Genomic DNA, 11,492 nt, shown 5'->3' on the forward strand with positions numbered 1-11,492 from the left:
AGTAGTATTGGACCCGGTTTATGTACTTTCCTGCTTTAATTTGGCCATTGTTTTCTCAGTATTACTGCTAATCCTCCAGGAAAACTGCCTAGTACACACTGCATTCTGTAATCTGGAGAGAGAAAGTTAAATTTCTATAGGAAAAAGTTGCCTCAAGTCATAGTTGTGTTGGCTGAAGGTCAGGGACAACTGAAGTGGCACTCCTGATCTCTCATGTTACTCGCAGGCAAAGGAGAATTTACCATGAAGCTCCTCACTTTCAGGGGCATTTTCCAAAATTTATTTAGTGGGAGGTCCTGTAATGCTGCAGTTCCGAACCTTTTTGGCACCAGGGACTAGTTTTGTGGAAGGCAATTTTTCCACAGACCAAGGGAGTGAGGATGATTTCAGGATGAAACCATTAGCTCATCAGGAATTAGTTAGATTCTCATAAGAAGTAGGCAACCTAGATCCCTCGCATGCACAGTTCACAGCAGGGTTTGCACTTCTATGAGAATCTAATGCCACTGCTGCTCTGACAGGAGGCGGAGCTCAGGTAGTAATGTTCGCTTGCCTATGCTCACCTCCTGCTGTGTGGCCCAGCTCCTAACAGGCCTGGTCCGTGGTCTGGAGGTTGAAGACCCCTGCTGTAATGGGTTTTGTGATCAGAAAAGTATTAAACAAAATTTAACACCCTTGGAAAACAGTTATTTATAAACATTGCATTTTATTTGTTTAATAGGTTGAATATATACATTGTTTGGCCATTTTGAATTTATTAACAGTGTGGCAAAGTTAGCTAAATTTGCTATTAGTAAAACTGAAAACCGTTTGACAAGCTCTTAGAATTATGCTAATTGGTCTGAACTGTAGTAGAAGCTATTTTAATTAAAAACTGTAGCTATATAGTTTAATCTATGACCCTCATAATTTGATAGAATTGAGCTCATAGGTGTTGTGAAGTATGACTAATGCCCCAATATAAATAAACAAGTAATAAACTGTCATAAACAGTCTCAATATACTCTGAATTCTTTCTTCCAACAGATTTAATTTGTATAGACAATAGTAACACATTTGGATAAAAATTCCAAATTTGATTTCACTTATACTTGTTGATGTTTGTAATGAGAGAGTCTTTCTGCATACGATAAAATTCATGTGTTAATAGGTGTCTTAAGGAGCTTGTAAAAAGAGACTGTGGAAACATATAATTACCCTAAATTTTTATCTTTCCTTTGAAAACAAATTTCTCTTAAATTTAGGATTTTTAGACAACTTATGTTTGATCAAATGGAAATTTAATGTACGTAAATAGGCACTGATGTTTGCAAGTAAACGGCATAAAGAGTGGTAAAGTAAGTTATGTGAGGAATGTCTTTTAAGTAGTAAGAAGAAAACATGTTATGGCTTTGTGGGTAATATGTATAAAATAACACTGTGAATATTTGGGAAATACACAAATGAGGAAAAATCGAAGGTTCCACAGAGTGACAAAACGTAAGAATAAACTGCGGGGGATATATCACTTGGACAGAAACACACTGAGTGAGGTCCCTGTGTGTGTATATGGCACATGGAAATGAAGATAAAGCAGAAAGCAACTGTTACTGGGTTTAGGAGTCAGAGTTTGGAGTTCGGTGCTGACAGAGTAGCTGAAATTCAAGGGGGGGATCCAGGAAAAGAAGGATCCACAGTGTGAGGAGTTACAAAATCTTATAAAGCCACACTTAGGCAGGAACTCAGACAACTCAGCAAAAATAACAACAACAAAAAAATAACCCGGCCAGATGTGGTGGCTCATGTCTGCAATCCCAGCACTTTGAGACGCCCAGGCAGGTGGATTGGTTGAGCCCAGGAGTTGGAGACCAGTCTGGGCAACATGATAAAACCCTGCCTCTACTAAACATACAAAAATTAGCCAGGCGTGGTGGTGTGTGCCTGTAGTCCCAGCTACTCAGGAGGCTGAGGCAGAAAATACAACTGAGCCTGGGAGGTCCAGGCTGCAGTGAGCCATGATGGTGCCATTGCATTTCAGCCTGGTGATATACGAGACCCTGTCTCCAAACAAAACAAAACAAAACAAAACAATATATATATACACACAGACACATATAATTTATTCACATTTTATATATTATATATATAAATAAATTATTCATGTCCTTTACTCACTTTTTAAACCCCATAAAAAAGTGAGTAAAGGGTATGAATAATTGTTTAAAAGAAGACATAGAAATGCAACAAGCATATGAAAAAACGCACAGCATCACTATCATTAGAGAAATGCAAACTAAAACTAATGAAATGCCATCTTACACCTGTCAGAATGGCTATTGTTAAAAAGTCATAAAATAACAGACATTGGCGAGGATGCAGAGAAAAGGGAATGCTTATATAATGTTGGTGGTAATGTAAATTAGGATAACCTCTGTGAAAAACAGTATGGAGATATCTCAAAGAAGTAAAAATATAACTACTATTTGATCCAGCAATCTCACTACTGAGTGTTACTCAAAGAAAAATAAATCATATCAAAAAGATACCTACACTCATATGTTTATCACAGAAGTATTCATAATAGCAAAGATATGGAATCAACCTAATTGTGGGATAAAGAAAATGTAGTATATAGACACAATGGAATACTATTCAGCCATAAAAAGAATGAAATCATGTCTTTTGCAGCAACATAGATAGAGCTGGAAGCCATTATCTTAAATGAAACAACGCAGAAAGAGAAAATACTGTATGTTCTCACTTATAAGTGGGAACTAAATAATGTGTACACGTGGACACAGAGTGCATAATAGACACTGGAGAATCAGAAGGGTGAGAGAGTGAGAGGCGGGTAAGAGATGAGAAATTACTTAATAGGTATAATGTACATTATTCAGGTGATGGCTATACTAAAAGCCAAGACTTTATATTCATGTTTAAAAAATGCACTTGTAGCCCCTAAATTTATACAAGCTAAAAACAAAAAATAAAACTATCCCTTGGTTGATTCTTGAGTTGTGCATGCATAAGACAAGACTCTAAGAAAGTAAGTAGAAAACAACAGCCAGATGGCTGAGAGAAAAGATTTTAGCAGTTGCCCTGAACTAGGGCAATAGAATTTTAAATGCAGGTGCTGCCAAGTGAAAGAGGTTGGTAAAACCTTAGACTTTCTAATGAAAACCCAGAAGGACCACGCCCTAGAAATAAGGACAATACTCTGGGACTAAAGGGTATACCCTACAACTAGGGCTATACCCTGGAACAAGGACATTTAACAATAAATTAATGCCAAGAGTGTTTGTTATCAGCAGGACCATACTTCAAAAATTATAAGGTATTTTTGTTAGGTGATTTGTTGACTGAAGGGAAATGATATCAGATGGAATTTATGACCCAAGGAAGTAATAAAGAACATTAAAAATAGTAACTAAGTGGAAACATTAAAAAAAGATTACTTTTCTAAGTTTTTCAAAATACAGTTGACAAATGCAAAAATAATAACAATGTATTATACAGCTAATAACATATATAAATAAAATCAACAGCAATAACACAAAAAAAACTGAAGGGGCAATAGGATTAAACTGTTGTAAGATTCTTGCATTATGTATGAAGTAGTATAATATTAATTCAAGAGAGAATCTGATAAACTGAGGATGCATATGATAATCTGTAGATAAACAATCAAAAAACCAAAGCAAAAAGGTTTAGCTAAGGGCCAATGGGGGAAATAGAATGAGTGAATATAAAAACTTCTCAAATAAATGAAAAGAAGGAAGAATAATGGGCATATTAACAAAGACTAGAGGAAAAACATAGAAAATGGATTATGATTGTAGATTCAAACCAAATAAAAACAATTACATTAAATGTAAATAGCATAAACACTCCAAATAAAAGGGACATATTCTCAAACTAGACAAAAAGACACAATTGTATGTCATTCACAAAAAATGTACTTTAAAGACAAACATGAGTTGAAAGTAAGAGGCAACCTATGCCATGCAAATAGCAACCTAAAGAAAGCTAAGTGTCTCTATTAATATTAAAGACTATTTCAAAATGAGGGGTGTTATGAGATAAAAGGGTTATTTAATAATAAACAGAGGGTCACTTGATCAAGAAGAGATAATATTCTCTAAATGTTTATGTACTGATAGCAGAATTATAAAATATATGAAACAAAATTAAGAATTAAAGGAGAAATAGGCAAATCTGTAATCAGAGTTGGAGACTGTAATGCTCTTCTCTAGTAATTGATAGAACAAGTAGACAGAAAATTCGTAAAAATACACAAGGCTGGAACAATCAACTAGACCTAATTGACATTTATAGAGCACTATATCCACCAAGTGCACTATATACATTCTTTTCAAGAACACTTAGAACATTCATCAATGTAAAACAGTCTCAATAGATTTGAAAGGATTAGAATCCTACAGTTTTCTTACCACAATATAATTAATTTAGAAGTCAGTTACAAGGTATACAGTAGAAAATCCCCAAATATTTGCAAATTAAGCAATATACTTCTCAGTCGCCCATTGATAAAAGAAGAAATTGCAAGGAAAGTTAGAAGATATTTTGAACTAAAAAATGATAAAATATAGCCTGGGTGTAGTGGCTCACGCCTGTAATCCCGGCACTTTGGGAGGCCAAGGTGTGTGGATCACCTAAGTTTGAGGGAGTTTGAGACCAGCCTGATCAACATGGAGAAACCTCGTTTCTACTAAAAATACAAAATTAGCCGGGTGTGGTGGCGCATGCCTGTAATCCCAGCTACTCGGGAGGCTGAGGCAGGAGAGTCGCGTGTAGGTTGCGGGTGAGCTGAGATTGTGCCATTGCACTCCAGCCTGGGCAACAAGAGCGAAACTCCATCTCAAAACAAACAAACGAAAAACAAACAAACAAACAACCCCATAAAATTTCACAGAAAAATTCTAGGCTCAGGTTGCTTCTAAGGTGAGTTGAATAGAGCATTTAATGAAGAATTAATTCTAACCTAACACAAAACAGAAAATAGGAGGGCAGTCCGGCCCCATCTGTAGTCATCCACATTGAATCATCAGCATCAGCATCACTTTGGAATTTGTTAGAAATGCAGAGTCTTAAGACAAACTCCAGTCCTAGTGATTCAGGATTTGCATTTTAGCACAGTTCCTGAATTTGTACCTTTTTGTTCAGCAATGCGGTCCTGAAGTGATGAAGTAAACAGAATGATGAAGGGAGGTGGAGAAAATATTTTTTCCAAGTTCTAGGGTTTTTTTTTTTTTAACTAGTTAGTTGTTTTATTTTGTTGAGACTCTAAACTTACCTTAGATTCAGTATTTTATTTGTGAATGAGATTGAGCTAGAACAGTGGTTCTCATATGGGAGCAATTTTGTCCTTCAAGGGATATTTTGGAATATCTGGAGATATTTTTTATTGTTGTACAGAGAGTTGAAACTGGCATTTAGTGGAGAGAGTTCAGAGATGCTCTAAACATCCTAAAATGGACAAGAGAGCTTCCAACCAAGAATTATTTTGTACAAATGTTAATAGTGCCAATATTGAAAAACCATGAACTACAGAATCCTAAGGGTTCTAATAGCTCTGAAATTCTGGGATCCAATTTAACTGAAAAGACATTCACTGAATACTGTGTGAAGACTTATTATGGTCTTACATTTGTGTGCCAGTGGGGAGACACTGTCCCACAGTATGAGCATACACTATCTGGCCCCTAACCATGTATATGACCATTGATCTATGCCAACCAGACAATACATGTTCAGAATTTTGAAAAGAATAGGAGACCTAGGGTCAGCCACTCTCATACTACAAGGAAATCAGTAATGCACTCTCTGACATTAGTAAGAGTAGGCCAAGAACTGTTTATAACTAGCCTTATCACTCAGATGTACTTTCTATTTCATATTATTAATAACAAATTATACAAATTATCCTGTATTTATAAACATGTTGTGCATCACATACAGACTGAAAAAAAAAATGATGAAGGGAAAAGAAAAAGTAGATAAATTGGGAGCAAAATGAACATTGCTTATGCATATTGAAATCCATGTCAGTACCAGAAAATAGAGCTATTCCATGCCACTGTTTTTGACAATAAGGCAATATTTTATGAAAAAAATCATAGGAGTAGAAATTTTTCCAGGTCATAATTGTGAGTAGTGTTATAGTAAATAGGTGGAACAGAAGCAGACCACCTAAAGACTAGTATTTTCAACTCTGCATGCTGTATATCCGAAGGACAGATATTGACCTAAAGTGTTAAGAAAAGTTCAAGGAAAATGCAACTAAGGAATATGATAAAGGATCTGGGAATTATATGTTATGATGAATGAGTAAAAGAATAAAAAATTTTAAATGAAAACTTTAAATAAATACATTTAATGTATATAAATCTATATACACTTTGTAATATGTACATGTCTTTGTATTTTAGGAATGCGATTCTGCATAATCCCACTCGAGATATATTGGTTATGCCATGTAGACGAGGAATTAGATTAATTTTCTACATTGCTTGGAGATCTACTAAGTCAAAGCATAGGGAAGAGACTTCAACTTGTGAAAAATAGTCAAACCAAGTTTCCCTGGACGGAGAGTAAATTTGCCGTTGTCAGTTTCCTACATATATTATGTTACTAACAGGCATTGGTTTTATGCTTACTTATATTTATTCTTACAGGAATGAATCAGAAAGACTGAAGAAATTAAAATAGATGATATAGGGCTTAGATAGAGAATTTAAAATACTGAAGGGCTTTATCACAGGGGAATATCTAAACGATGATTTTAGCAATAGACAATAAAATCGAGGGAAAAGTTTCTGGGTCTGAAATCTGAGTTAGCAGCGCCCAAGGTAAGGGCAGGGAAATTCTACTACAGATCATTATTCGGTGATCACATCTGAGGACAAGCCACTCATTCTGACAATAGGAATAAGAGTACACTTGGAAAAGATGTACACTTGTTTACATTATCTCAGTCTGTAGCCTGATGTTTCCTGAGATGTTTCCTCTTTTATGTCAATACGTTGCAATAAGTAAGCCACATATCCATAATTTCAGATGATCTGTTCTTCCAGAGGAAAAGATTTCAGAGTGCGTGTCAGATTTTTCATCACAGTCTATAAGCTAAACTCTTCCCTTTCATTAGACAGATATTATCAACTCATGGAAGCCTTTCTCCTTCCTTTTATCTTTTATTTTATAATTTAGTCATTTTGAAGAAAACAACACTCATATTTTGACCTCTGGCACTGTCAATTTCCTGGGAATGGCAAGGTCAGGCTTGGAGGAGCAGAGCCTGAAATAGCCTGCATCTGATATATTTAGTGAACCTGTCTTACTCCAATGTTTGTGCTTAAGTGTTACCTTCACAAAGAGTTTTGCCTCTGTGAGTGCTGAAACAGGATGGTTGACTTGGCTGATTGATTTTCTGGCCAATTCAAAAAGTAGTAGAGGGATAAGGAGGAAAGGTTTTACTTCTCAGTAGCTTTGCAGACTGAATCATGGCATTTTCTTAATTTCAAATAGACTGTCTTTAATAAACATGAAAAACCTCTAACTTCTTCCAATATATTTAAAATGACTCAGTAGTGTGCTGAGAAGATAAAATGGAATTCTGAAACCTACGTTTGCACTTTTTCTGTCTGCTAATCCACATAATTTCTGACTGGAGGTACACTTGGAATTTACTTTATTTGGCCTTCTGCTGTTTTATGTGCCACAATCTCCCACAGATACAGGATAATTGGTTTAGCATTTGGGGATCTGACCACAAGATGGCAGAGCTTCTCTGCTCATGTCGAATGTATGAAAGGATCCTTTTGGTTGACTTCTGTGAGTAGGCTGAGGACAGAAGCAGATGCCTCTGTGGACCGTTTAAGAAACCACAGTGCTTTGGAGGAAAGGAAGAGACACTTGATAATATAGCTCTCTTGGCTGGAGATTGCAGGTCCCGGTGGGGAGAACAATGAAGACACTTACTGGATCTTTGTTCCTGTTTTTGTGGCTGCAGCTGGACTGTGAGTTGAGAGCTTTTGAGGAACAGAGTGTTCAGTAAATATTCATTAGAAGTCTGAGGAGGAGACTCATCTGGTCTTTTCCAGAATGCCTGAAGTTACTACAGTGAAAAAAATAAAAAAGCAAACTCTAGAGAATGATGACCTGATGATCTTGTCTGATTTTTCCTTTTGCACAGGTATGAGTAGAGGAGAGGATGTGGAGCAGAGTCTTTTCCTGAGTGTCCGAGAGGGAGACATCTCCGTTATAAACTGCACTTACACGGACAGTTCCTCCACCTACTTATATTGGTATAAGCAAGAACCTGGAGCAGGTCTCCAGTTGCTGGCATATATTCTTTCAAATACGGACCTGAAACAAGACCAAAGACTCACTGTTCTATTGAATAAGAAGGATAAACATCTGTCTCTGTGCATCGCAGACACCCAGACTGAGGACTCAGCTATCTACTTCTGTGCAGAGAGTACACATTGCCTCTCAGGCACCTGTATCCTGTACCTAAACCTGCGCCTGGGGCTAAAGCCACACTCTATTTCCTTTATCTTTAAGTCAGGGATTTTGCTGTTTTGTATTTTTAATGTTACAAAACATCCTAAAACGTCAGTTTCAAAATGACTTAATAACTTTCAGAACATTTTGATTAAACTCTTTTTGGGAGTTAATGATTTCTTAGTTGAAATCCTGGTCTTAGGGTTGACTTTATGGCTGCCATAAAGTCATCTGAATGATTTCTCCCTTACCAAGGACATCTTGGTGTCAGAGAATCCTCTCCTTGATGGAGTCTCTTATCTTTTAATATTAGTATTTGTTAACTTTGTCTAATTATAAATATATTAACTGCATGGTATAGGAAAAAATAGGAAATTGTAAAACAGAAATCAAAATGTCTTATAAGCCTATCACACAGATAATTCATAGCTGACATTTAGTATTCCTTCTTCATTAAAACAAAATTAGGATCGCTCTTCTTGTGGCAGCAGCTGGGGTGAGCGGAGCAGTGGCTCTCTCCTCTCTCTGCCATGGTGTGTGCTCGCCCACTGATATCCGTGTACTCTGAAAAGGGGGAGTCATCTGGCAAAAATGTCACTTTGTCTGCCTTATTCAAGGCTCCTATTCGACCAGGTATTGTGAACTTTGTTCACACCTACTAGTGCAAAAACAACAGACAGCCCCATGCTGTCAGTGAATTAGCAGGTCATCAAATCAGTGTTGAGTCTTGGGGTACTGGCAGAGCTGTGGCTCAAATTCCCAGAGTCCGAGGTGGTGGGACTCACCATTCTGGCCAGGGAGCTTTTGGAAACATGTGTCATGGAGGTCGAATGTTTGCACCAACCAAAACCTGGCGCCATTGGCATAGGAGAGTGAATACAACCCACAAAACGGTATGCTATCTCTTCTCCCCTGGCCGCCTCAGCCTTACCAACACTGGTCATGTCTAAGGGTCATCGTATTGAGGAAGCTCCTGAACTTCCTTTGGTGGTCGAAGATAAAGTTGAAGGCTACAAGAAGACCAAGGAGGCTATTTTGCTTCTTAAGAAACTTAAAGCCTGGAGTGATATCGAAAAAGTCTATGCCTTTCAGCAAATGAGAGCCGGCAAGGGCAAAACGAGAAACCATCACCATATCCAGGGCAGGGGCCCCTGCGTCATCTATAATGAGGATAATGGTATCATCAAGGCCTTCAGAAACATCCCTGGAATTACGATGCTTAATATAAGCAAACCGAACATTTTGAAACTTGCTCCTGGTGGGCATGTGGGACGTTTCTGCATTTGGACTGAAAGTGCTTTCCGGAAGTTAGATGAATTGTATGGCACTTGGCATAAAGTTGCTTCCCTCAAGAGTAACTACAATCTTCCCATGCACAAGATGATCAACACAGACCTTAGCAGAATCTTAAAAAGCCCAGAGATCCAGAGAGCCCTTCGAGCACCATGCAAGAAGATTCATCGCAGAGTCCTAAAGAACCCACTGAAAAGTCTGAGAATCACGTTGAAGCTAAACCCATAGGCAAAGACCATGCGCCACAACACCATTCTTCGCCAGGCCAGGAATCACAAGCTCCTGGGGAATAAGGCAGTATCCAGCAGCAGCTGCACTGGAAGCCAAATCAAATGAGAAGGGGTTCGTAGGCTAGAAGCCTGTGGTAGGTAAGAAAGGAAAGAAGGCTGTTGTTGGTGGTGTTAAGAAGCAGAAGAAGCCTCTGGTGGGAAAAAAGGCAACAGCTACCAAGAAACCAGCAGCTGAAATGAAGCCGGCAGAAGAGAAACCTACTACAGAGGAAAAGAAACCTGCTGCATAAACTCTGAAATTTGATTATTCCACAAAGGTCAAATCATTCTGAACAGCTTCTTTTGAATAAAGACCTGATCAAAGAGGCAGCAAGGAAAAAATAATTAGGATCACACAGACTTGCATTTTAATTTAATATTATAATCTAACCTGAATGTTTCACATGTCCCCAATCTTATAAAAATGAATTTTTAACGATTTATGAGTGATTTTATAAGTCAGCATTTTATTTCTCCTATAATCGTCCCATATATTTGTGGTGAAAGACAATGTTTTTCTGAACTCAGGTGTTACCCTTTAAATAGTTTCTTACATGTAGGAAGTCTTAAATTTTCTAGAAATTTATTTTTTCTTCTGTTCTAGAAATAATTTATTTCTTCAATCGCTTGTGCTCTTTTCCTCTTGTTCTTTCTTCCTCCTTGAGGTGCTGAATGTTTTCATTCGTCCCATATTTTTTCCATTTTTCACAGCATTTTAAAGGGAAAGTCATACTTTTCTAACATTGTATGTTAAGGTTTCTTTCAGCACTGATGATATTGGGATTTATTAAACCTTCCAGGAGCAGATAAGGAGGTCAGGGTTGATTTGGAATTTTTTGCCAAGCCAGAAGCCAGGATGTCTTTTGCTAGTAAGAAAGGTACATCGCACATATTGAGACCCCAGTTGGAGAACTTGCTGGAGAGTTCCATAGTTATCCTCTTCTGTGCTTCAATTGCTTTTATATTACCATCTCTTTGTATGACTGTACCATTCTAACAGGGAGAATAGTTTGGTGACCTAAGCTCGATGGTTTGGTTCCTTAAAAATGACAATGATGCTATTTGTTATTCTTCTAATGGCATGCAAACAAGCCATAGTTTGTTTTTAAGGTTAAAAATTTTGTTTAAAAACAGATGTTTACTTTCTGAAATGCCTTATAGAGACAGTTGGTATTTAGTTTTTCACTTTGTACTCGTTATCATCATTACCATCCTCCTCCTCATCATCATCAAAGTGGAAGCCCATTCTTCCTCGTGTAATTCATGATCAGATTACCCTTTATTATTTTACTCTTTGATCTCTTTCTACTCCCCAGGAGCCCTGTCACTGCTTTATAAGTGTTAGTCCAGTTGCTCATTTGCCCCTAGAGCTTCTCAGGTGAGCTTTTATCATGTAGGCAGTAACATACGGGTTGATTAGACTATCCT

At 37.3% G+C, this 11,492-nt stretch overlaps 1 pseudogene; it reads left to right on the forward strand.

Moving 5' to 3' along the window:
- Positions 1 to 8,628: 8,628 nt before the first annotated feature.
- Positions 8,629 to 10,960, forward strand: LOC102123185 (large ribosomal subunit protein uL4 pseudogene; annotated as a pseudogene).
- The last annotated feature ends 532 nt before the right edge of the window (positions 10,961 to 11,492 follow it).

The sequence above is a fragment of the Macaca fascicularis genome, chromosome 7 (genome assembly GCF_037993035.2).
Source record: "Macaca fascicularis isolate 582-1 chromosome 7, T2T-MFA8v1.1".
In the NCBI taxonomy this organism is placed as follows: Eukaryota; Metazoa; Chordata; class Mammalia; order Primates; family Cercopithecidae; genus Macaca; species Macaca fascicularis.